Source organism: Plectropomus leopardus, chromosome 1 (genome assembly GCF_008729295.1).
Source record: "Plectropomus leopardus isolate mb chromosome 1, YSFRI_Pleo_2.0, whole genome shotgun sequence".
Taxonomy (NCBI): Eukaryota; Metazoa; Chordata; class Actinopteri; order Perciformes; family Serranidae; genus Plectropomus; species Plectropomus leopardus.
In genome coordinates, this window is record NC_056463.1 from 40,409,054 (window position 1) to 40,436,091 (window position 27,038).

General features: G+C 39.5%; 1 pseudogene; it reads left to right on the plus strand.

Annotated features, from left to right (window-relative positions):
• Window positions 1–27,038, plus strand: part of LOC121942092 — a 223,479-nt pseudogene that overhangs the window by 95,364 nt on the left and 101,077 nt on the right.

Consider the following 27,038-nt stretch of genomic DNA (forward strand, 5'->3'; position numbering starts at 1 on the left):
TTATTTGAATTTATTTATTCTTCTGCATGCCGCTGCACAAGTGACAGTCATGGCCAGGGACATTATGTTTTCGGGATGCCCACCCATCTGTTCATCCATTCCTCCATACATCTGTCTGTCCCTCTATATGACTCTAAGTACATCAATTTGTCCATTTGTCCATCTCATTCCTATGAACATGAAATCTCAACAACACCATGAGGGAATTTCTTCAAACGTGCACTTGGACTCAACAGTAAACTGATTCAAATTTTGGGGTCACCCATCCTTGTGACCCCACAAAACATGTTTTGCCCCAAACGCAAGAATTCATACATTACACAAATGTCTAGTAGGACAAAATAATGAATTGATGACATTTTATATCCAAACAGACAAAGGCCAACTTCACCGTGACGTCACAATATTCTCCATAAAACCCCTTTCACGACATTACTCAACATCATATTAATGGATTTTATAATAGTTATACATTTTTTCTGTAACATGATTAAAATATAATATTATGAACATTAAAAATTGGTTTTGTGAATATTTTACCTTTTTTAAAAAAAAATGTGTTAATGTAGTTTATATTATGTTGTTTTGTTACATAATTTCAAATGTAAAATTTGATTAATTATGAATATGATTTTATGGATTTTTCCCCTTGATGATGATGAAACAGTGTTTTCTTATAACTCATTTTTAGGTAATTTCCTTGTCTCATGTTACTGTTTGTGAAACAATTTGTGGAACATTTGTTGTCGATTTTGTCATTGTCTTTTTTCCCTCATGTTTCCAAAAGAAAACAAACCATTTTGTCAAGTTTCAAAGGGTTAAATGGTCATTCAGAGGAGATGAATGATAGCTCAGCTGCTTAAAATAGACTTTAACTCAAAGCATTTCTGACTAAAGTTCAGGAACTTTTGCCTGTGCTTCTTTATTTTCTTGAATTTCCTGCTCAGCCACCCTTTCACTCTGGTTGTTTTCTCAGAGGACAGTCCTGCTTCACTTCGCCTTTCATAACTTGTTGGGGTGAATGTGTGTGTGCCTCAGTCATACTTGCATTCACACATTCCTCCACACAGCTCAGTCTTACAGGGCTTTCTTGGCCCTGTGTTGTGGTAAGCAGTTAAAGCTGTCTGCAAGCTGCTCTGACAACAAGATCAATGAGTCCCAGTGAATGTCGCCCAGGATGCCATTTCTAACTGGAGACATAAAAGAGCCCCCAGGCTGCCATACTGGCCCAAACACCCTGTTGCTTATGGATCTTGTTTCCCTGCGAGACCCGCAGGGAAATCACCTTTCAAATAGCGAGACATTCATCTCCTGTGAAATATATATGCAGAGCGAGGTAATGAAGAGGTGCATATGTGCAGTGGCATTTCCACTTTGGTCTGCAGACCTTCAGTACAAAGTAAAACACACTCCCTGGTGTCAGAGCTTTGATAGAGATGGATGTAGCCATTGTTCTTGTAATAAGATTAAGGTGCAGCATGTTGACATTTCTGCTATGTCGCTGGAGTCACATCAGGCGGGTTCTCAGAAGTACATAATGAAAAAGAGACTCAAGAGTTGCAGAATGCGAGTCAGTGGCATTTTTATCCACCTGGTTTATGCTCAGTAAACAGCACACAGCTGGGAGAATGCCACATAGTGAAACTGGATAAATACTGTATGTGCCAACAACATATGTGCAGACAAGCATCACTAATCTCAGACTGTCATTCACATCTCTCTAACTCTTTCAAACCTGGGCGACTTGGCATAATTTCTTTCAGAAATGTGCAACTTAACAAGAAATAAGGAATAAAGTAGTAAAAGGTTAAAAGAAGCATACTTAAAAAATAAGCAAAAAACACTTAAAGTACAAACTTAAAAAAAACTTACAACAAACCAAAACAAAGAAGAAGTGCTAAAAAAATTTAATAATTTTTTTTCTTTTCTTACATAATTTGAAAAACATAATTAAAACAGAATAATATATAGTTTTCTGGGCAATTTTTCCTTGTGTTTTTTTTTTTTTTTTTGATAATATCTACTAATTCCTCCAAACTAATACTTAGATCATTTCCTTGTCACCTTTTACTTTTTTTTTCTTATTTTTTTGCAGTTTGTTGGACATTTCTTGCAAAGTTGTTCATAATGTTTTTTACCCTGTGTTTCCGAAAGAAATCAAACCAATTCTCTCAAGTTTCAGAGGGTTTTAATGCCAGTATAAGGTGTCTGAATGCAGCACGAGAAAACTGATGCCAATCCACATGTTAAGGGGTTAACAGGATTAGATCTACAGACAAATATCTTGTTTTCTTGGTATGCTTAAGTATTTTAATTTAGGATTTTTGTAGATTTTGTAGATCTAACAAGAACCTCACCAGAGCTAATTAAGACGGTCAATGTTTTATATTAACAAAGCATAGTTTTAGAATTAGTTCTGAATTGCAGGTATCATACGGCCTGTTTACACCTGGTATTAAAATGCGTTTCATTTTAATAATCTGATCACAAGTGGATGATTCTAAATACAAGTTTAGCTGACCCAGGTCTTTGTCTGGGCCAACACATTCTCATCCCAGCTCGTCAAATGGTGAACTTCTGTGTCTACTTTTGATGTTTTAGGTGTCCTCCTGTGTCAGCTGTTCATGCTCTGTAATGCTGTTACCATGATGTGAACAAATGCTCATAGTAGGATTACACTGCATGGTCCTTATCTTTATACACATGGCAACCAACACAGAGTGTCATGATGGTTAGTATTAGGCAACAAAGTCACAGATGGTTAGGTTTGTGCAAAAGAGGCACAAAGTAAGGTATTATTATTACGTTGTTACCTGCAGTGTTACTACCTGACGCTGTCTTTCAGCGTTTCATGCGCACACCACCAGTTCCGTTCGGCCATGTTCTCAAGTGATGTCACTTGTGCGTATTACATGTGAACACGCCCTGTGCCATCCTTCTGTCCACCAGTGTATAACACCACCAGTTCTGTCAGAGTGCATTCTTATGTGATGCCATCCAGCTGTGCTTGGGTTGGACGCGGAAGGTGGCTTTTGGCGTCATGCTTGTACGCTGAAAGCACTGACAGTTATTTGATGAGTTTGGAATGAGAACGGTTTGTCTAGGCTGCATGTAGTCACATCAGCACTGTGAATGCTAATGTGTCCTGGGCTACACTGAAAAACCATTGAATCAGGTGATGGCCTTGCTTATCTGACACCTGAAGAAAACTTTTGTTGATGCAGTTGCACAGGCAGAGCTTACGGACCATCTCTGGATGTCTTGTAATCCCAGCAAATTCACAGTGAATTTGGTCAGGGAAACTATTCATGCAGGTATAATCTCGCTTTCAGTGGCAGCAAAACCACGTGATTATCAGCTGACAAAACAAAACATCATGTAGACCTACAGGACAAAAGCCATCAAAGTTTTCTTGCCTACTTGGACAGTGACGTTCAAAGTATGGCTTTATGTAACAGTCGAGCTGTAATGACATTTATCAGTTCTCTGTCTCTTCAATCTCCCTCACTTGTGTGTGTTTTGTGTGGGCTGTGTGGCTGTGGTGATGAAAACTCCTCTCACCGTTGAAATAGCAGCACTGGGGGATCTTTTTTTCATTTGTCTTTGAATTTTTTCTTTTAAATATCTTTATATTGTGTCTTAACCCTGCTTTTAATTTGTATTAATAATAATATTTTACATTTACTGCCTTCATTTTGTTATTGTATTTTTCTGCCTCTAATCTCTTGTTTACTTCTACCTTAATACTTATCTGGCCTTTGTTTGGTGCTTTTGTTTGTCTTCTGTTATATCGCCTCTGGGGTTTCTTGCCTCTGGTTTCTTTTGTTTGTAAAAGCACTTTGTAAATGCTGTTTTAAAGGTGCTATACAAATATTATTATTATTATTATTATTATTACTTTATTATCTGCCAGTGACAAGTGTGAAATGGTACACAGATTTTGCCTACTCTGTGCAACACAGGCATACTCTGGAGTGGTAACGGTTTGCACCCAGTTTCCTAAAAGGGCTTGTATTATGCCTAAGAGAGAGAGAGAGAGGGGTTGCGAATCAATATGTTGTGATACCCCTTTAGTTAAATAAGAGATGACATATTTTAAAGAGTTAAGGCTTTAAGTGTAAGTGTAGCACTGCAAATCTCCCAGTGGTTAAAAAACAACAAAAACACATATTGTCTTTGTAAACAGAAATGATTCACGTGTCTATTTGCATGTGAGATCTGATAACAAGTGGTTACTCGTGACACATGTGAAGACACATACTTAAGCTTATACACAGTGTGATTTTGGACTGTCTCAGAAAAATAACCATCGTGGCAGAAACGTGGTGATTTTGTTGTTGTCTCTAAAATGGTGGTCCTACATCACACAGTGAGAGGCCATTGCCATGGTCGTGCAACCAAAGACAACCTAAAATAAAATTTTGATGGTGTCAGAAATTTGGGATGAGAATCTCACTGTGTTAATGTTGTTACAGTCTACATCTACTGACCAACTGAAAGAGATGCAGCATGAAATGACGCACTAACCATCCCAACACTGCTAAATGCTAATAGATGCTAATACTTACTCTGAGCTCTCGTTGCAAAACTTGTGTGCCAAGTTGGCCTGTTTTCCCCCAGCCATGACCACATCCACATTCTCCTCCTCCTCCTCTTTATTTAGATTTTTTCCCGACACACACAAATACCACTATAATAAGGGCTCCATTCATTTTTGTTTACAGTTTTCTCTACCACTGCAGCAGCGTAGATGAATGACGCACACCGATGACATTTTGTTCATGTGTATTGACGTCGATGGACGTAGGTTGTAGCCTGTGATTCAGTAGGTGATGTCACTGTACAGTCTACATACATCAAACTTGATGTCATACCCATGTTTATTAAGATCCATGTCACAGAGTGTAGCTGCACTAATTTTATAAGACAGCAAACATCTCACAGTCTGCAGGAGGATTAATGGTAGGTGAGAACATGCCGACATACAATCTCAGTTTCCTTAAAATGCTTTTAAGGTCCGCACTTTGGTCACATGATGAAATTTGAGCTCCATTCAGGGGTGACAGATCAGAAAAAGCTTGACCTTGGAAACAGTCTGTGTCTTCACAATAACTGTGTCCAAGGTCAAGAATACACTTGACTGGCTACAGAGGATTCCAGCTTCATTAATGTTGTCTTTTTCACCTTTAAAACATTCAGATTTGTTTTATCTACGCTCTTTGGACTCAGTGAGGCTATGGAGTATCTTTAAAGTAGCTGAATCAGTTTTGGGAAGCGGTGATTGTTGTCCCAGAGGATGACAGGTAGACTTGAATGTGATGTCATCAACTCAGACCCATAAGCTTTTCATTTCATTCCTCTCTCCTGCCATGATAACCTCTGTCAAAATCCAGGCTTTTTGTGTTTGTGCACATCAGAACATTTTGACTGCCCCTTGCTCTCTCAGTGTGACTCAGACAGACTTTGAAGAAACAACTTGACATGCATTTTGTTTTCCCTCTGTGTTTCAGGTCTGGTAAAGCTGGGCATCCACTGTGTCACATGTCAGAAAGTTGCCATAAAGATTGTCAACAGAGAAAAGCTGAGCGAGTCGGTTCTTATGAAGGTAAGACAGTTCGTGTGTGTGTGTGTGTGTGTGTGTAGCTGTAAATACCCTCCTGTCCTTGCACAAAAGACTCTTTAATTTGCAGGTGCTTTTTGTGTCTAGGAGGCATTAGCTGGCAATTCTGATTCGTAGCAGCTTTATTTTAGGTGTTTTAAATAAATGGGTAAAGCCCTTGAAATAAATCAACTCATTTTGTGGGAATACTTAAAGGATACTTCATCCCCCAAATAAGGATTTTTATATCAGTGATTAAGCCTGCGTTACTTTGAATTCTTGAGGAAAACATTGTTTTTTTCTCTCTCAAATGCATCATTAGTGAACAAAGAATTCAAAAAGAGAGAAAATTCTTGATGGATTAAAGTAAATGTGGGCAAGACTATACAGAAAAAATGGGAGTTCAACTGGATTGAAAGAGCAAAGTTCATATATATAAACATATATAAACATTTATACATGATAAATATATATATTTATATATATATATATAAAATTTATATATTTATTTATATATTATGACACTTAGGTGTGCCAATGTCGTATCTTTACACAGATGCCAAGTATCATTGTTTTTAGTATAAAATTATTAATATTGCAAATACAAATTAAACTTTTGGTAGCCTACTAGTTTAATAAAATCAATTGCTTTCTCAGTCCACTCCATGAATGTGGCTGCTGCAGTAAAAAAATAACTGAAGCAGGATGAATAGACTGAAAACATTATTTCATTAAATAATACAGATGTTTTCAAAACTTTCCCTTGGGGTTCATAATTTTCAATTGAAAATAGAAAATGCAATTTCTGAAGAAATTGCAGGTGAGAATGCACAGCTTACGCTACGCTGCAGTGCTCATGCTGAATAGCTTGTGCTACACTGAAATGCTTGCTTGAATGACTTGAATGTGAAGTACTATGAATACCTAAAAAAACTTGAACAGGTTAAATTACGATGAATGTCATTAAAATTTTGAATGATTTCAATCTTGTAGAATATGTTTAAGCTTACTGAAAAGCTGATGCTACACCGCAATGCTTGCTTGAATTTGTTAGAAGATGGTCAAGTAGTATCAATACTTGAAAAAAAAAAGTATGAAGGAGTTTAATTAGCATGAATGTCATTAAAATGTTGAATACTACATCATCATCATGTAGACCTCCTGAAAGCCTGTTAAAAAAGCTGACATTTGTTGAAAGATGATGACAAGAAAGGAGTTGAAGGGCTTTAAAGGAGTCTAATTAGTTTGAATATGGTTAAAATATTGAATAATATCCACAAAATACACAGAACAGTGTCTTAAATGTGTTGGTTTAGGTTCAAAACTGCTTACAGAGCAGCAGGTTGTTTGATTTGTCTGTAGAATGTGCTGAATCTTGTGTGTGTGTGTCTGTGTCTGTGTCAGAATGTTGGTGTGTATAGCAGGCCCCACAGGTTACCGTGGTAACAGTCACCGCTGGGTGAGGTGCTGGATCTGCCTGTTAATGTCAGAGATTTGAGGGGAACAGCCACTCTAAAAACAAGTGGCCCTCAGTTGATGACAATACCTCCAGGACACTTCAGACAAATGCCCGAAAAATGGTGAATATTTCGGAAAGTATAAATGATATGAAGAAGTTGATATATTTCCACCCATGTCCTAATTAAGTTGAATATTTGAAGTTTGAATGGTGTCTGTAGGTTGAAGTTATGAAGTGCCGAAAAAGTGGGCGTAATAATAATAATAATATAGAAGAACATAGGCTGTGAATGCTTCGCATTCACACCCAACTAGAAAATGCATTTCCTGCGGAACATGCGTGTGGATGCTAATAGCTGAAATCAGTTTGAGAGCATGTTTGAAAATGCATAAATTTATTGCTGAAAATGCATAAATTTATTGCTGAAAATGCAGAGATGTATTACAAATTGACAGAAATATCTGAAAAACTGGCAGAATTGAAAGCTGAACTGCTTTAAAGTGAAGAAGCTACAAGTTGAACTGCAAAAGTGCCAAAGGAAGAGGTTGAGGTCAACTGAAAAGATTAAAATAATCAATGCTTTATATTTTAGGCATAAAATGTAGAAAATAGAATAAGAGACGTAAATGTCCTTGAAGAACATAATATTTTGACAATAAAATGGTTTCTATAGCTTAAAGTACGCAGAGGTAGCAGTTGACCAGAAAGTACAGAAGAAATAGTACTAGTAGTATTAGTAGCATGAGTGTTAGCCATAGAAGTAGTTGTAGTTCTGGAAGTAGAGAAGGCAGTAGTACTTCTATCACTACAAGGAGCAGTACATGAGGCAGACAGAGAAACAGACAAAGACAAAGACACCTAAAAGGCCACAAGGGCCAATTACGGGTCCTGTCCACTTGAGGGGCCACAAAGGCCAATCAATGGCTTACTTGTGGCCCCTCCTCTGGAGGTCCCCCAAGTGGACCATTAATTACTAACTGGCAACTTTAATTTGCCACATAAGGGCCCACTCCACCTGAGGGGCCACAAGAGCAAATGCTGGTAATATAAAGGGTCAGTTAACCATTAATTACTAGTGGACAAGTAGACCTGGCATCACCAACTGGCATCTTTGTATTGGAAAAGTCACGCACACACCAGAATTTCCCTCTGTGTGCGTGTATAAGTGCCAGTTGCTATGGTAATTAATGGCCCAGGTGCACCCCTCCTCTCCCCTCTCCTCTAAGGTCAGCTCAAAGGAGGCAGCTGAATTTAATGGAAATGTCCCTGTCAAACTCCTCCATTATACAGCCATACCTTTCACCAATTAGTTAAAATATTACAACGGGAAGACAGAAAGACAGAGACAGGCAGAAAGACAGAGAGAGGCAGATGCAGAGAGTAAGAGAGACAGACAGACAGAGAAACACAGAAAGACAGACAAGGAGATGAAGAGAGAGAGAAAGGTAGAAAGACAGACAGATAGAAAGACACAGAGAGACAAACAGATAGTGAGAAAGACAGAGACAGGCAGACAGACAGAAAGAGAGACAGATACAGACAGTAAGAGGGACAGAGAGACACAGAAAGACAGACAAAGAGATGAAGAGAGAGAAAGGTAGAAAGACAGAGATTGACAGAGAGAGAGACAGACAGAGAGAGAGAGAAACAGAGAAAAAGACAGAGACAGGCAGGAAGACAGAGGCAGACACAGAGTAAGAAAGACAGAGAGACACAGAAAGATAGATAAAAAGATATTTTTTGGAAGGACATGTTACTGATTCATTTTTGAAAATATAACTTTTTTATTGCTGTGAGAAGGAGGCAGAAATCTCAGAGACAGATCCAAACTGCGTGCTGTTTGGTGCTTAGCTGGTAGTGTTAAGTGGGTTTATCACAGCTTGTTTTCTCAGAACAGCTGCTGCTGGAAACACTGTGGTGAGAGCTCAGAGACTCAACCAAAACAGCAGAGTTGTAACCGTAATACAATGAGCTAAAACAGTGGCTCCCGACCTTTTTTTGGAGCCCCTTTATGAAACTCAAAACCACTGACTAGATCACATATTTCATAGATATTTCATGTTGTGTTCAGTTTAAAACAATGACAGTACAGAACTACTGATTAACTGCACCATTAAGTTATATAGCTGATGCAATAACAGCAGGAAGTTTGAACAAGCAGTTCAAATCAATTTAAGCAGATTATTTTCCTTGAAATTTGCACATGAAGTAAGTTCACTGATATCTGGAGTAACTTTTTTCTCTAATTCTCTGTCTGCATACACATTTAATTTTTTAACAACCATACAAACTGACTAGGTTTCTTTTTTGACATAAATTTAGTTTTTTCTTTTTTAATTTTTTCTTTGGCTGTTTATTCCTTTCAAATTGGAGCAAATTGGCTTGGTTTCTTTCAAGTCATGGGAAGAAGGCAAAAAATACCAAGAAATTAGTCAAAAGCACAAGAAAATTCCCTGAAAATCAGAAATAAAAAAAGTAAAAAACAAAGAAGGAAATGACCAAGAAAATACTACATAAACATTTGAAATAATTCTGTAAAACAGTTTTAGACATGTAATTATAATTACATTGTTTTTACATAGTCTTTTTTCTTTTTTCCCTAGATTTTTTATTATTATTATGTTTTTTATAACTCTCTAAATCTACAAACTTCTTGCAATTTGTGTTACATTTATTAACTAGTTGTTCATTGCTTTTCCCACATATTTCTGAAAGAAATGAAACCAAATTTTGTTCACAACTCAAAGGTTTAAATACTTTAGTAAAGCATCTGAAGGCAACACAAGAAATGTAATGTCGTTCCAGGTTTCAGCGGGAAATACATCAGGACAAGGCTGTTCAGCATAAAGTGAGGGCCCACTGAATAAAGCTTGTGTCCAGGTTTTCACCACACCCTGATCCTATGAGATTTTTTCTACATTTATGTCTTGAATAATAATCTACACAAAACAATTTCATTAAGTTTTCTTTACAGAAATTAATGAGATGAAGGTCAGGACTTTTTTATTTCACATTGATTGATTGTTTCATGCATTGTTAATACAGAAACATAGATTTATGCACCTTTAAACATTCATATAAAAAGGCTCATCAGTTTGCAGAGGAGCAGAGTAACTGCAGCTTACACAGTTGTTTCTCTTATATTTAACTTGTCTTGATGCATCGGACGCTTGAGCTGCAAGAGGAAGCTTACAAAACCCTACAAAGCCATTTTGTGATAAGTATGACTTTACAGCAAAACAGCACTTGGCAGAATTGTCTGATCTAAGTGATAGAAAGCTCATTTCCTCCATTGAATTGTGCTCTTTCACAACATGTAAAAACGCCCTCTGAGCCCCCAAGAGCTGATTTGACAGCCTCCATTACAATTTTATGATTTATTTTATTTTCTCTGTTACACACACACACACACACACACACACACACACACACTAAACACACTCAACACATTTCATAGAGAGTCCAAACATTTCTTGTTTTCCTCTGAATTAGTCCCATGTAGAGACATTTTTGACAAGACAGGCTCAACTGATTTATTGAACTGCAAAAGACACACAGATGCACTCACTGAGGACACTCAGTGTGTGTATTTGTGTGTGTTTGTGAGTTGGTCACCATAAAGGTTTCAAGTAGATTCAACCTGCTGCAATTGGCAACAGCTAATTTTCCGATGAGAAAGTCTGTGAGTCACACCTTTCTGGTTCTATGTCCACATGTTAAGTAATTGGCAATTACATGTGTGTGTGTGTGTGTGGTGGCTGTAGACATGTGACTAGGTGGTTTGCTGCTGTAGTCCTTCCTTTCTGCTGATAGCTTTTCTTTCATCCTAATGAGCACAGAGCACTCAAAGCCCCTCCCTCCTCTCCCTGCTCCTCAGTCAATGCTGGCAGCTAATTGGTTGTTAACACTGATGCTACTGCAGACACAGAAGACTGTTCGATTGTCTAGTGCAGTACAATCTCACGAATCTTGTCAAAATAATGTAGAAGTCCGCTCCAAGGCTGTGAAAGATATCAGTGGCACCTAAAGGTCAGGGAGGTGAGCTTGTTGCTGATTGGTCGCAGGTGCCATGCCAGCAGGAGGATTGTGATAGGGGAAAAGTTGAGGAGCTGCTCTTCCCTGCCTCATTACCACCACTGAGGGTTGAGCAAGGCACAGCTCAGAGTTTACAGACGCACTTGACTGCTTCAACCATAGCCTTCTGCACTTGCTGTAAGGTGGACACGCACAGTTTCCCTGTACAATGAAGGATTAACATTTGGGTGTGCTCACTGTCTGTTTCATCTTCAAACACAGAACTGATATTTCATACCTTTATATATTCCTGAAATTTGTATGACGGTACATGATGGTGTATGACAGTTTAAGTGTGGAACACTTCCTTCCCCCATGGCGTGTGCACGTCTTACTTGCGCGTGTGAGATTCAAAAATGCACAATAAAACCGACAAAATGTTAAGAAGAGTGATATGCTCATTCTTATTTCCCTTTTTTCCATTAAACAGAGAAATACAACTGTACACCTTTTGAATTCAACTTTCTCTCAGTCACAGAAGACTTATCTTCAAACTCATTAAAACAAAATAAAATCTAAAACAGTCTTAGTTACTCTTGCCACTTATCTAGTTAGTATATCCACTACTCCAACAAACACCAGCTCTGGTTTGCTTGAAATCAATCCTTAATTAACCAAGTTAGATGTAAAAAACATGCTGTTATTCCCCACAGTCTCTCTCCGCCTGCTGGCCGCCGGCTGTTTACAGTCCTGTAACTTCAATCTTGTTTCTCCCTCAGAAATGTTTTCTGATGGGTTATGTTGTTGTTCACTGGTGTATAGTAAACATGCTTTGTTCTTTCAATATTGGGTTGTGTTATTAATATGCTAACTGGCTAACTAGCATTAGCTGGCTAATGTGTTGTCTTCTCGTGTCTTGTTTTGAACGACGATTACAGAGGACCACCATCTGCTGGTGCGGAGGGGGATCTTCTTTCACACAGGCGCAGAACATATGTGGCTGGTTGGCCATCCGTTTTGTTGTTTCTGTGCAACGTTTTGGCTGAGACACAGCACATGAGGTGACTCAAGATGGGGGCTTTCGTTGCTGCTCGTTCTCGGATGTTGGCTTGGTGTGTCAAGGCCTTAATACAGCTGTTAAAGAGTGCAGACGCCAAGAGCCACTGACCAATTGTCGGATGTTAATGTCACTGAAGTATACCAGTCTGAATATGTGGTTACCTCAGACTGCTCAGGTACAGAGATGGAGCTATATGTCCACTTGTCTCTGGATTGGAAGTCATTCACTTTGCACACAACCATCCACCCTCAACTCCACCGTAAGATTTTTTTGCTTTATTTGCACTACTTTCATTGCAAGACTTTAAATAAATGACAAACTGTGACATCCTTTTGGGGGAAAGTCTGGATTAAGCCTGTTTGTTGCAATTCTTTGTGATTGAAATAGTATATCTTTCTATCCGTAAAACTCTGGTGCCTTGACAACACAACACACTGGTGCATTGTTATTTTCTCACTTTCATTACCATCAGATAATCACCCAGCAGCCTGTTACGCTTCTAATTAGATGTGAATGGAGGAGATGAATGTAGCAGATGCTTGTGTTTGCCTCTCCGCTGAAATGATTTTTTTCTGCTTGTCTCTCTCGTATTGGAGCTCTGTGTTCCTCCGTCTGCTGACGTTTCTTGCGTGCCATGCCAGCCGATCCCTTCCTCTGTCTGGGGGGTTGCCCCAGCAGCTTCCTCTAATTTTTCCCGCCTTGGTCTTATTTTAGAAGATGCTTAGGCCCTGTTGCCGTGGTAACAAGCGGCGATTGGCTTGAGTTATGCCAAGTCTAACCAGCCTCCTAAAAATATATATAAATAATGAACAAAAAACAGATGGGCTTTGGCGGAGTTGCATGTTTAAAACATGGTGTTCACCCCTGCTCTGTTCCCCAACGCTTCAGCTGGCATTTTGAAGAGACCCCATTTTGTCTGACATTTTCCGAAAGCTGCAGGTTTACTTTCTTCTGTTGCTTTCTGGTTTTTTTTCTGCTTTCATCCCAAACTTTGTTCAGCGTTGGATGTATTCTTTTGAGGTTTAGCATATGAATGTGTCCTCTATTCACAATACTAGATGCATTTACATTTCCCTTGTTCATTGTTGAACATGGAACCTTTTAAAGGAGTAACCCAAATAATTTCCATATAAATACTTTCCTTTATCCCTGACTTTATATCCAACACTTGCAGCTTTTCCACTGGCTGCACTAAACTCTGGTTGTCTAGGATCAGCACAAGTGATGTGTTTCATGTTTCTGGTTTGCTTTGAAGTAAAGGGAGTCTATCCCCACCAGGGAAATAACAGCATTTGGTTTTTTTGTGCAAATGCCTGAAACAACATCCTGGTTATTTACCTTCAAGTGACAAAGCCCCCTAGCGGACTTGTCCTTTAGGGACAAACATGAAGTTCTTACAGAGCCACAAAACAACACAAAACATCAGACTTTATAGAAGTCCACTGATTATTTCCTACCAATAGTGAATGTTAGTTACTTTTAACCATGATTGTTCTTGACATTTAACTAAGTTTACTTCTATAACAATGACGTCCCCTAACTTAATAGCCTGTCTCTGACCTGCAGAGAGGCTACACCAATGTCTGCTGTCCTAGTGTTGTTCTTCTTATCCAACACATGCTTATCCCAGCTTGTCACACGGTGCTGCTGACCATCTGACCATCATGATGGTTGCCATGGATTAGGCAACAAAAGTCATGGGTTTAGGCAAAAGAAGCACATGGTAAGGTGTAGAAAAAAACTACACATCCACGTAGGAAGCAAACTCTGAACTTCCACAAGAAAGTCAGTTGTTTGAGGGATCCACCGACCTCCTCACCCACCCGCCCTAAAAGAACAATCCCACACCTTATATTAATGTCGACCAGCAGCGTTATTACTTGATGCTGTCTTTCAGTGTATGTGTGCACGCAACCGGTTCTATCCAGCTGCGTTCTAAAGTGATGCTGCATGTGTGTGTTGCATGTGGATGCGACTGGTGCCATTCGGCTGTCTGCTGGCATAAAAGAACAACACCACTGGCTCCATCTGAGCACATTCTCATGTGACGTCATCCAGCCATGTTCCAGATGGATATATACCAAAAAACCCTGATTAATTGCGCTCCATAGTGCACTTTGACCGGTATGCCACAGTGGCTCGAATGAATCTGAGAGGACAAGTTGAAGTAATTTTGTAATGATTTAACTGATTTTCTCAAATTCAGTCAACTTAAACTTTTATGGCAACCTGGGCACAAAACAAATTGTTCATGTTTTGCAGTACATAGTATAGACTAATCAGAGAAAACCCACTTCATATAAATAATTTTAGTAACATGAATATCTATTTTGGTAAGCACTAACCGTCAATGTTATTGTTTTCTAACAGATTGGGCAGGACACTTCCACAAATGTCACAGCTGTCACAGATGGCGTAGTTTTTCATAGGATCTATGCCATGTCTGTGATGGCTCTAATGTTATCTCGTTATGTTATAGCAATGACAATAAACTATTGAATTGAATTACTCCTGATGGTCAGACCAGCACATTACACACATTACATGGTGACAAGCAGTTATATGTCTGGTAACTGGTAGCTGGTATGGCTTCAGTTTGTGTTTGTGTGGGTGTGTGTGAGTGTGTGTGTGTGTGTGTACGTGAGTAAATGGTTGAATATAATGCACAAACCCTGTGGATAAAAGTGGCACATTAATGCAGCCTCCAGAAATTTAAACGTCATCAGTAAAAATCTGAAGGAGGAAGACGTCAGAATTTGAACACACTGTTACGTTGAAGATATGGTACAAAAATAAATCCTCCAGATTTCCGTTTGAAGTGTCAGAAGCTTACTGTGTTGCTGACGTCTGCCGCTGCTCGCTGTCGCCATCTTCTCTCATTTGTGTTGACATCATTAACTTATTACTATCTTCACACGTCTCTCTGTGCTCTCTGCACCTGCCATGTGTTACTGTGCATGCAAACATCCAGCCTTGTATATGTCCCTACAGGCTTCCTATGTTTACCATCTATGTGTGTGTGTGTGTGTGTGTGTCTGTCCTGCTGAGACAAGCAGCCTGACATTTCCAGCACTGCTCCAGAGTTCAGCACCTTACACAGGCCGTAGCATCACCCCGCCTGGCACACAGTTGTCAAAGCTGGCATTCACAGCAGAGTCTCTCTGCTGCTAATGGAGAGTCTCATTAGAGGAACCATAGGTGGAGGATTCTGAGCTGCTAGCATTAGCGGCTAACAGACAGAGTATAGCTCGGTCAAGAACTCATTATCCTGAGTGGAGGAAATATACTTGATATACTGTATACTGCAGGCTGACTCACATACATGCCATATGATTTGAGGAGTGGTGCTTGAAGCAGTGTTTTGAATAGTCACAAATCAGTCACAGTCACAGTCTGACCCTGAAAATATGTAGGCCTGTCTACTTTTGTCCTCCACTGTCAGCCATGGTCCATTGCATGTAGTTATGATAAACTTTGTTCATATATTAACTGTTAAACAAATGCACAATCAAATCCCTTTATTGAAAACTGCAAATAAACTGGAAATCGTGTTCAGGATAATGAGGAAGATGAGGTCACAGTGAAGGTGTTCATGAGATATCTGGTTCACGATGAGACGGATTCAAGGTCACAGTGACCTTGACCTTTAGCCATCAATATGTTATCAGTTTATCATTGAAAAAAATAAATAAATAAAAGTGCTTTTGCAGAACATTATCATGTCACAGTTGTTGTTCAACCTCTTGAGTATAAAATGTCAGAATGTCATTATTAGACATTTGTGTAAAATTTGAGTGTATTAATTCTGGAGTTATTGCCAAAAAACATGATTTATGAGGTCACAGTGACCTTGACCTTTAACCTTTGACCACCAGATTATAATCAGTTCCTTCTTGAGTCCAAGTGGACATTTGTGTCAATTTTAAGGAAATTCTTTCAAGGTTTACTTGAGATATAATTTTCACAAGAGTGAGACTAATACAAGGTCACCATGACCTTGACATTTGACTGCCAAAATCAAATCAGTTCGTCTTTGAGTCCATTTGAACATCCGTGCCAAATTTGAGTTCCCTCAAGATATTCTTGAGATATTATGTTCACAAGAATCGGATGAACGAACAACTCATGAACATAGTGCCCCCAACTGAAATGTACAGCTACAGCGAGTGAAATAAATATGTTCAAGTATAATTGAAAAACATGAAAAAGGAAAATAATACACTGAGATGAAATAAGAGTACAAAAAAAACAAAACGTGACCAGTTTCCTGTATACCACTAAACAGCATGGTTAAAATGGGTCCAAAAAAGTTCTAAAGGTCAAAAGGAACACTTGTGCAGTAACTATGAAAGTACAGGAACATGCATGAGGTGAGGGGATTTGTGTGTCTGTGTGTCCTTGCCTTTTAAGTGTGTGTGTGCATGATTGGATTTCTTTTTCCAGTTGAGGTGCAGCAGATTGTGTGTGTGAGCTGCTCAGAGGTCGAACCCAGTCCTCTCATGCCTGACTGGACTCATTTCATCTCCCCAACGACTGGCGGCTCCTGTTAATGTTGTCAATACCGACTTAACTGTGTTGATTCTACCCAGTGCCTCCACTGCACAGTGTGTGTGTGTTTGTGTGTGTGTGTGTGTGTGTGTGTGTGTGTGTGTGTTTAATGATGGAAGAAGAGGACGTCAGTGCGTCTGCTGATTAGCTATCTATGTTAACATATTTGGTTTCACTCCTGATAATTGACATTAGAAGAATCATTGTTGATGGAGAGCAGCTCATCTTTGATCAACATTCAGCTTTAGCATCTTTTTAGGAGAATATCATAATTATGCTTTATCTCATGAAATCTTTTTTTTTTTTCTTGAATAGATATGGATTATAAAGCTGCGAGTGTTTAAATTATAGAGATTTACATTTACATATACATATTTAGAATGCAGCTTTATTACATTTGCATTTAAAATTATGCATAAAAACTCAATTAACATTTTATTATTTTTCCTTAATCCGTGTTGAAATGATAAATTGATTAATACATTCTGAACTGAATTATTTTTTCAAAGGCTTTTAAATTTTACTTCCTCTATGTTACAATTATCCCATCTGACAATTTCCTAATACCAGTCTAACCCTCTGAGAGTCAGCTGGAGCTCTGATTGGTCAGACCTCCAAATCAGAGCTGCTGTTACCGCTTTGTGGGTTTGATGTTATCTTAGACACGAGTAATATATTCCCTAAAGCATGTACTGCTTCTCATGGTGCTTTTATAAGTGTGTGCATAATGATAATTGAGGGAAAATTATGGTTTATTACTTATTTAGTTATCTCTGTATTTGTCCGTGTTCACCCTTGTCTGCCATCCTCCAGCTGTTGCCAGGTCACTCCCTTCTTTTTGAAAAAGACTGATGAAAAATGCCATCAGTTGCTGATACAATGCATTTTACTTTGAAACATTTACAGGATGGGCTTGTCAGCTGTGCAGAAGCTTGTATAACTTCATAAGTGAGTGGAATATGTGCTTATAAATATGAAAATACTCATATCAGCAGGCAGCAGTATGCTTGAAGGCCCAGTTAACGCTGGATTATTTTAATGCAGAAAGAATGGACTAGTTATAATTATTTATGTTAAAGAAAAGTTATAGTGTTAGTCAAGTTGCACTCATTCTTCTGTAAGATGTTTTGTTGGACTACTAGATTTGAAGTTTATTACTGTAATAAAGAGTAACTCACAGAATTTCCCTTGGGATGAATAGAGTATTCTGATTCTGATTCTGATTAACTGTTTTGTTATTCCTCCTAAAAGTGACTGGAATTTTACATTGTTTTATTTATTTTGCTGTTGGATTGCTAAATGTAGATTGCACTACTTTCCTTTTACTTGAGTGGAACAAGCTTGCATTAATTTTATTTTGGAGAGACTTTATATCAGACTGTAAAACACAGATTACCAGTTAAGACTGGGCTATTTTTTGTTGGGGAATAATGCCCTGCAGTGTATGACAAGTTTTAAAATATTGTTTTCGGTAAAGTCATTGTTATATTAATTAAAAATAATAGTCAGATCAATTAAAAAAATAATCAATAGATTAATCGATTAATCGAAAAAATAATCAATAGATTAATCGATTAAAAAAAAGTTCATTAGGTGCAGCCCTAGTTAACACTTAATACATGAATTAATGGAAAAGCTCCTTACCATTGACCAAACATTGACTTTTGCCCGCCATATTTATGCATTTATAACATCAAGTCGGCAGCTTATTTTATAACATTATCAGTGTTAGTATACTCACCTGGCATGCTTTATAGTTCAAAGTTTGCTTGCATGCTGCAGCTAATAGATGCATATAATGAAATGTGCAACGAATAAAAGTAAATAATAGCTAATGGGAACAAAATAACCAAAATAATTTTACCATCAGTTGTTGACACCGTTTCCATGCTTTCTGCCATTTCTACTGCCCTGAAACAACACAACACTTGTAAATGCGATATTTTGGAGGAGTATGTGAGGGCAGCCTTAGTGCTCCTGGTTTCTTTGGTGTTTTTGTTCTCGCTGGACCTTCGGCTTGTTGTCTTTTTGGACATCTTCACCTGTGATGTCCCTGTGAGTGTCAGAGCTGTGATGGAGTAGACGACAGCGGGGACGACAGATGAGTGAAAGGATGCTGATTGCAGTCCAGCTCAGAAGAGAGCATCTGCCCTTTTCCCATGATTCACCACTGACCTTAATCTGCTCGTTGTCACGTCGGCGTCTCTCTGCAGACTGCGGTGTTTTGTGTGAAGAGGCTGTGAGTGCTGCTGCCTCCGTCTTGCTACTCAGCACATGTCTGAGTGGAAAAAAACGGGCACGCCGCCTGGTAGTTACCCAGCAGCTGAGGTAGGCCCTCCCTGCTGATAGGTATCCTACCATCATGTTTCATTTCTTTTATTTCCTCTCTTCCTCTCCCCTTTCCTTTTGCTTTGCCTTTCCTTACTGTTTACCTATTTATTCTTTCTTATCCTTTACGTGTCTGTCCTTCCCTTTCCTTGTTTCCTTTACCTCTGCTCTCTTTACCTCTCCTGTATTTCCTTTCCTTTCCTCCTCTTTTGTTGCTCTCTTGTTTTCTACTTCTTTGATTCCCTCTCTTCTCATCTCCTTTTCCTTCCTTTCCTCTTTCTCTCAACCTGCTATTTGTCTTTTTTTGTCCTTTTATTCCCTCTCTTTAACCTCCTCTTCTGACTCCTAACTTAGAATCTTATTTCCCTTCCTTCCCCTTCACTTCCTCTTTGCTTTCCCTTCTTCCCTATCCCCTCTTTTCTTTTCTTTTCCTTTCCATTCCTCCTCTTTCCTTTCATTGCCTTTCCTTCTCTTTCATTTCCTTTTCTTTTTCTCCTCTTTTTTTGCTCTTCTCCTCTTCTCTCTTTCTTTTCCCCTCTCCTTTTCCTCAAGTTCTCTCTCTCCTCTCCTCTCCTCTCCTCTCCTCTCCTCTCCTCTCCTCCTGGATGTTCTGTCTCTGTTTGATTGCACCGCTGCCACCTGGCCGTGATTGGATACCAGAGCAGGCCAGACTCTCCTCATCAGCTCTCCTGCTCTCCTCCAGGATCACCCGGACGTCAAAGCAACAGATGGCAGTTTGATTACTTAGCGGATGTTCCAATTTATCACCCGTCGTGCCCCTCAGCTCTGTATCGTGTTTCAATTAAATGGGGATTTGGAAGCTGCGCGCTCTAACCCGAGTCAATCCTCATAATTCATTAAGAGGAGCTATCATGCATGGAGGCTCTGACTGGAGGAGGCTACTGGCAGGAGTCAGGAGCTCTGAGCCTGTCAGTGGGCATTAATAGGGTCTGAATGTTATACCGCCACCTGCCCGCCAGGAGCCAAATGCTCTAAGATTAGACTCCAGTGGAAAAATCAATCAGCCCAAGACTCTCTTTTTGGAATTTTGGGGCTTTGATGCTGTAAAAGATCAAAACACTTGATCCAAAGAGAAATGCAGACAGGCTGAATTTACAAACCCTTGCCTTTAAAGAACTTGTCAGGACTTTTGTGGCTTTTTGGGGCGGGGGTCTTCAAGGAATGGTTCACCCAAAAATTTAAATTCAGTCATTATCTCCTCAACGTCATGTCGATGGAAAGTCAGGTGACGTTTTATAATCCACAAAACACGGGAGTTTCTCAGGGGAAAGGCGTTCAAGCGTTAAAAAATTACATAATAAAACCACAAAATGTCTCCATACTGCTTGTCTGAAGTGTCCTGAAGCACCAACGTACCAAGTTGTTTTGAAAAATGTCACTGGCATCATGTTTTTAGCCTTGTTGTAGCTTGTAGCTCCTATTGTGGGAGCCAACTTCACCTATGTTCGCTCACACGAGACCAACAAGAGCTTGTGGTATCTGCACCTTTACATGCTACCTGGAAGTAGCATCCATGATGCATGTGGAAGCCAAGGGTAAACTATCCCTTAAAGAGACAGACGCTAAAATGGAGAAAATGAAAATGAAATAAAAATAAGCATAATATTGGAACTTTAATTCCTCATTGGATACAGTTTTTCTGCACACATCAGTGAAGGCCAGTGTGATTTGCATTTAATTGCTAGATGCTGCATGTGCAGTCTGTGTTTTGGACACGTGAACATGTGTGTATGTTGGCAGTGGACTAGGTGGCCTGAGTGTGTTTTTCATTAGCACTGTGTATCTGTTGCTCTTCACTGAATGAGCCAGTTCGGTCAGTGTGATTAGAAGGTGTGTCTCAAAGCTGACTCACTTTGAATGGAGCCATTGAGTGCTGCAGGGCCTGAGTCACTGTCCATATGGCAGCTCCTCTCAGATAGGTCACCATCATTCCTCCCCAGCTGTCTGACTTCACACTTGGCTCCCAATCATCACTGCTTACGTGTCAGAAAATCTGAAGTGAAGGGAAACAAAATCTGGACAAGTCTCACCTGACTGGGCTCCCCACGTCATCTGACTGCCATGTGATTAATTATGATCTACCTACGAAGTTTGATCATGGTCACCCACTGCTAAAAAATGTGATGTGTGAGCTTTTTTTTTCACCCCTAAACCTACTAAATATTGCAATTTATGAGGCTTTTTTGCCTCATTTCTTTTTATCCCATGTTTTCAAAAAGAAATCAAACCAGTTTGATCAAAGTTTAAAGGTTTAAATACTTTTGAAAGGCGTGTGAACGCAGCAAAAGAAAAGTGATGTTGATTTAGGTTCTTAAAGGGTTAAAATATCTATCAGGGCTGGAGAGAGTAATGACAGTAATAATCGTAGTGATTAATAGTGATAAGAATTTTATTGTCTTGACACAACTCAGCACACATATTTACATAAAAGCAGGAAATAATATTTAGCCCACAAAAAACAAAAAAAGGATTAATGCTTTAAAATTGTGTAAGAAAAGACAAAATAAAATGACTGTCAGTAAAACCGAATTTAGGTAGAGAATTGGAAAGTAAACACAACAACCTGCTCTACTAAAGAGATAAAGCACTTAACTCTTTGAAAGCTGGATCGTTGTCACCTTACTTGTGCTAGTTAAACCTTTTAACCTTGAGCAAAATGGTTAGGGTTTTTTATTGAAAACATGGGGAAAAGACAATGAGCAACTTTATAAGTAATATCCCAAAAGTGCAAGAAGTCAGTAGATTATATGAATATTTACATAAATATTTAAGAATTATGTCACAGAATTAGTTATTTTTAAAGCATATTTAAATTTCATGTTCTGGGTTGTTTTTGATTTTTACTTGCTTTGATTTTTGCGGGCAGAGGAACCATCCAAGGTGTGTGGGTGTGTGTGTGCGCGCACCAACGCCTGGAAAGGTTAAGGGTGAGTAAGTGCCCCACAGCTGTGTGCCAATGTACTTCCACCCATGTAGTTGCTGTATGTCGATGGAAACACAGTTGCATTTACGCTTGTGTTGAATGGTCACAATACATTACCAATCACTTACAGAAGTGGTTTGGCCAGTTAAATCACAACCATCACAACCTGGCCGGACAGCACCGGGAGTGTCCACGTACAATATGCACGGGCAGCGTCATTTGACGTGGCTGGATGGGAACCATTCGAGTGCACTTGAAATGCTGACGGACAGCATGAGGTTGTAACACTGTCAATGCAAGTGCACTTATAGAGCTGGCGAGTGAGGAGGTGGATGGGTCCCACGAACACCTGACTTTTTTTGAGTTGTCCAGAGTTTTTCCCAAGTTCACTTCCTGTTCTGATGTGTGTTTTTTTTCTACACTTTACCGTGTGTCCCTATTACCTAAACCTAATAACCATCAGTGACCATGTTGCCTAATCCTAACCATTGTGACAGTCTGCATTGGTTGCCATGTGCTGTTGTGTAAACATAAGGACCATGCTGCATCATTCCAACATGTGCAGTTGTTGATGTCATGGTAACGGCATCCTAGAGTGTAAACAGCTGATGCAGAAGGATTCCTAAAATGTCAGAGAAGGTCACTGACAGACCAGCGCCATGTAATGAGCTGGTATGAGACTGTGTTTGACCAGACTGATCCAAACATCACAGTCAAGAAAGGATCATGCTTACAGCAAATGAAATACTGTCAAGAGTTTGGGATTTACCTCAATGAAACACTTGATTAAGGCTTGGGAAAGACTGTGATGAACATTAATTGCAGTCTGTTATGGGACGTGAACACTGACCTCCACACCCTGACTTTGTCAGCAGTCTGCACATGAATTATCAGGTGCAGAAAAATCCTGGCTGTGATATTACAGATATATTTGGCACAAAAGTGATGTAAATCTAATACATTAACATATTCTAAGGCAATAATTCCCTTGTATTAATGTATCAACTCCCTGATTTAAAGAGCTTACTTCTCTTACTGTTACAGTCTGCATTATGCATCACTTAACTTCATAAAAGCTTATATGTTAATGCCTTTTTAATGACAGCGAACACAGCTGGAAACATCGCTGCTAATTCGGCTCAGCATCGAGGATGAGCCTGAGATAATTGAGGTGAGCAGTGAACGGTGGTTCAGGACAAGGAAGTATTCAGATGAGATCACTGTAACCCAGACAATCCATCTAGCCGCTGCTGCTGTGAATAAAAGAGTTGTGGATTTAGTTCAGGCCTGAGGTGAACTCTGAAGAGAGATCTTTCCAAAGTCCTGACACCTGTAATTTAATTGTTTTTTATGACTTCTATTACACATCTGTCCATCCTGAGGGATCCCTCCTCAGTCGCTCTTTCTGAGGTTTCTTCTATTTTTATAGGGTTTTTTGGGGAGTTTTTCCTCAGTCGATGTGAGGGTCTAAGGACAGAGGGATGTCGTATGCTGTAAAGCCCTCTGAGGCAAACTGTGATTTGTGATTATGGGCTTTATAAGTAAAACTGACTTGACTTAACTTGAGCACGACTGAGCCCTTGCTGTGGTTGAGTGCTGTAGGTTTGTGATAATGACCTTATGGCCTGCGGGCCAAATCTGATAGGGTTAAAACCCTACCACTTATTTACAGCTCATGTGTCCTCCCCTCCCACCATCCAGCCTTATCTCCACACACACTTTATCACTACACATTAAAAACCCATATGGATGATAATGGAGCTTAATAAATGTCAGTGTCACTGCTCACACATGAAGGGCAGGGGGCTGAATGTCTGTTTACCTTGTACATGTGTTTAATTAGCCTCCGCCATGCTACAATGTGTGTGTGCATGGGTGTGTCTCACTGATGTGAGGAAGTGAAAACGAGGCTAATGAGATGTGATAGCAGGAGGAGGGGCTGATGCTCGACACCTGCACCCATCGCAGACATTAGTCACTGTGTGCTCACCTACCTGTGTGCAACACCAGGGAATAAAAAAAATCTGAAGCCAGCGGACAAACAGTTCTGATGTGGATTCAGCTGCTTCTTGCTGGGAATACAGGTTCAATTGAATTTTTATTTTTTTTAAAAATAATTAGACATGTAATAAATGGTTTTGTGTGAAAAATTACTTGTTTATTTTGCACGTTCATTTTTTATATTTCTATCGATCGCGTTTCCAAGTATCATGCTCCCACGGCAGGTGCTGTCCAGCTGTCTGCCAGCTAACGTAACACTGCAAAGAGCTCTGTCCAGCCACATTTTCAGCTGACGCCGTCCAGCAGCGTATTGTGTGGACGCAAAAGATGGCTTTTAGCTTCGGGATCTTATGTCGCAATTACTGCAAAAACTGCAGTATCCGACAACTTCAGAATGATAATGGGCTGGGCAGTGCTTACTACCACAATGTTGCCCCACATCAAAAACAGAACAAAACAACAAAAAAAAGTAATAGAATGATATTAGTTACATTACCTGATGGCGTCTGGCTCTGCTTCCTCTCTATTTCTTTCTGGCTCTGCTTCTTCTCTCTTTCTTTCTTTTCTATTCCTGCTCTCTGGCATTCATATTTAAGTCATAATTGCTGATCAGTGACTCTAGGATCCTCATTGAGTGCTTATCCTTTTTGCTGTTCACCACCTTGGTTCTGTTGAACTGCACTACGCTAATCCCGTTGTCTCTCCGGAGCATTCCTGCTCCCTTGTTTCCTAGCTTTACCGGATCCTGGCCACAACCCTGGCTGTGCCTGATTGTAGTGATATCTGTGCTGGTGCTGTGACCCTGCCTTTGGTTGTGCTCGTGCTGTGGCTGCACTGATACTGTACCCCTCGCTCGCCCTGATCGTGCTCTCAGTCCTGGTTGCGCCGATGCTGTGATCTTACCTTTGGACACCTCCGTATCAATATATGCATGAGACTCTTATCAATATCACCATAGACCCACAATGACCCACAATATCATCATAGAGTGCATTTGATAATTTCACACCTACCGTTATTGTAATATGACACGCATCTGTTTACATTATTGATGTAACTTTAACCCTTTGGAACGAGGGTTGACATCAGTTTTCTTGTGTTGGTTCAGATGCCCTTCACAAGCATTTAAACCGTTTAAACTTAAACAAGATGGTTTGATTTATTTATTTATTTTTTCAAAAATAAGGGTAAAAAGTCAATCAGCAACTTTGCATGAAATCTCTAGCAAATTGCAAATAAATTAGTAAAAGGTGGTAAAAAAAATAACCTGAAAATTAGATTTTAAAAAGCAAGAGGGACAGAGCGAATCATCAGAAATTGTCAAATAATAATTAATAATGATAATAATAATATTTTTTCCTTGTCACCTTTTAATTAATTCTTTCTTTATTTATTTTTTATCAGTTTGCGGGACATATCTTGACAAGTTGCTTGTTATGTTTTTTTTTCTGTGTTTTTAAAAGACATCAATCCATTTTCTTTTTCAGGTTTCAGAGGTTTGAATATCAGTGAAAGGCGTCTAAATGGCACAAGAAAATTGATGTCAATCCAGGTGTTTAAGGGCTCAGGGATCAGCAAGGATTTTCAGGTGGTGTTGAATAACTCTAACAACATAAATGATTGTAACACAAAAACATTAGCAGCTCATCTTCGAGGCTAATTAGCCTATAGCATATGAAAGCTGTTGTTTTAGTACAATTAAATTACCATTACCAGTAAGTCCTTATCATTGACTTTTCTGGTTTATCTAGCCGCCCTTGAAAGATCTTTAGTCAGCTGATGTAAGGATTTCTCTCCTTGCTCTCCTTGGTCTTCAGCTTTGGGAGGAGTGCTGCAGGATGAGAGAGACAGAGACAGAGGTTGGTGAGACAGTCTGGCTAAGGAAACTACTGGGCCAAAGATTAAAGAAAATTCTTTTATTATTTATTTGCTGCCAGCTACCACCGCCATCTCCTTTGAAGACCGGCGGCTTTGATGGGAATGAAAATTTCATTTTCTGGTATCTTCTGTCCTGCGTCGGGCCGATCTGTCGATGCAGGGGCAGAGACAGAGTCATGAGGACAAAATGAGCAATCAGAGAGCGATGATTGATGGGTGACTGGGAGCGCGTGTGTGTTTCACAGCTTACAGCCCAGAAGTGGTGAGAATGTGTAATCAATAGGGTGTATCAGCAAAGGATTAGTTTGATTACCAGTGTTATAGATCCTGGCTGATTCCAACACAATGTTTCCCTCATTGATTCAGCAAATTTGTAAAACTGATCTGACACATTCAACAGACTGATGTGGACAAAGTGGCTGCTGTGGTGGAAACATCACTCAGTCAGCCTCCAGGGTAACATTTAATTTACAGGTGCCAACAGTAACTCAGCCTCCTACATAATATATTTATATCCTGCTAAGAGGTTGACAGTCAGACTGAGCTGACAGCTCCTTTCACTTCATTCAATCACTTTTTTCATGTTTTGTTGTAACCTAACCCATGAGCCTGGGAGGAGCTGAGGACGTAGGTTAATTTTGTTTTTGAAAGACTGACACCCATTAGCCAGTCACTAACCGGTTAATTTATTAAAATATAAAATAAATATAAATAAAAAAATCTATCCATCCATCCATCCATTTTCTTCCGCTTATACAGAGTTGTGTCGCGTCGCGGGGGTAGCAGCCTAAGCAGGGAAGCCCAGACTTCCCTCTCCCCGGCCACTTCATCTAGCTCTTCCCGGGGGATCCCGAGGCGTTCCCAGGCCAGCTGAGAGACATAGTCTCTCCAGCGAGAAATCGAGAGCTTTGCCTTTGCACAGCTCCCTCTTCACCTTGACAGATCGGTGCAGCGTCTGCATTACTGCAGATGCTGCACCGATCCGCCTGTCGATCTCCCACTCCATCCTTCCCTCACTTGTGAACAAGACCCTGAGGTACCTCAACTCCTCCACTTGGGGCAGGGTCTCAAATAAATGAATAAATACGTACATACATATATACATATATACATTCATAGAAAAGATGTAAAATACGAATACCACAAAACTTCAATTAATAGAGTGGGCTATTATTTGCTCAAATCATTGAACTCAACAGGCTCATAT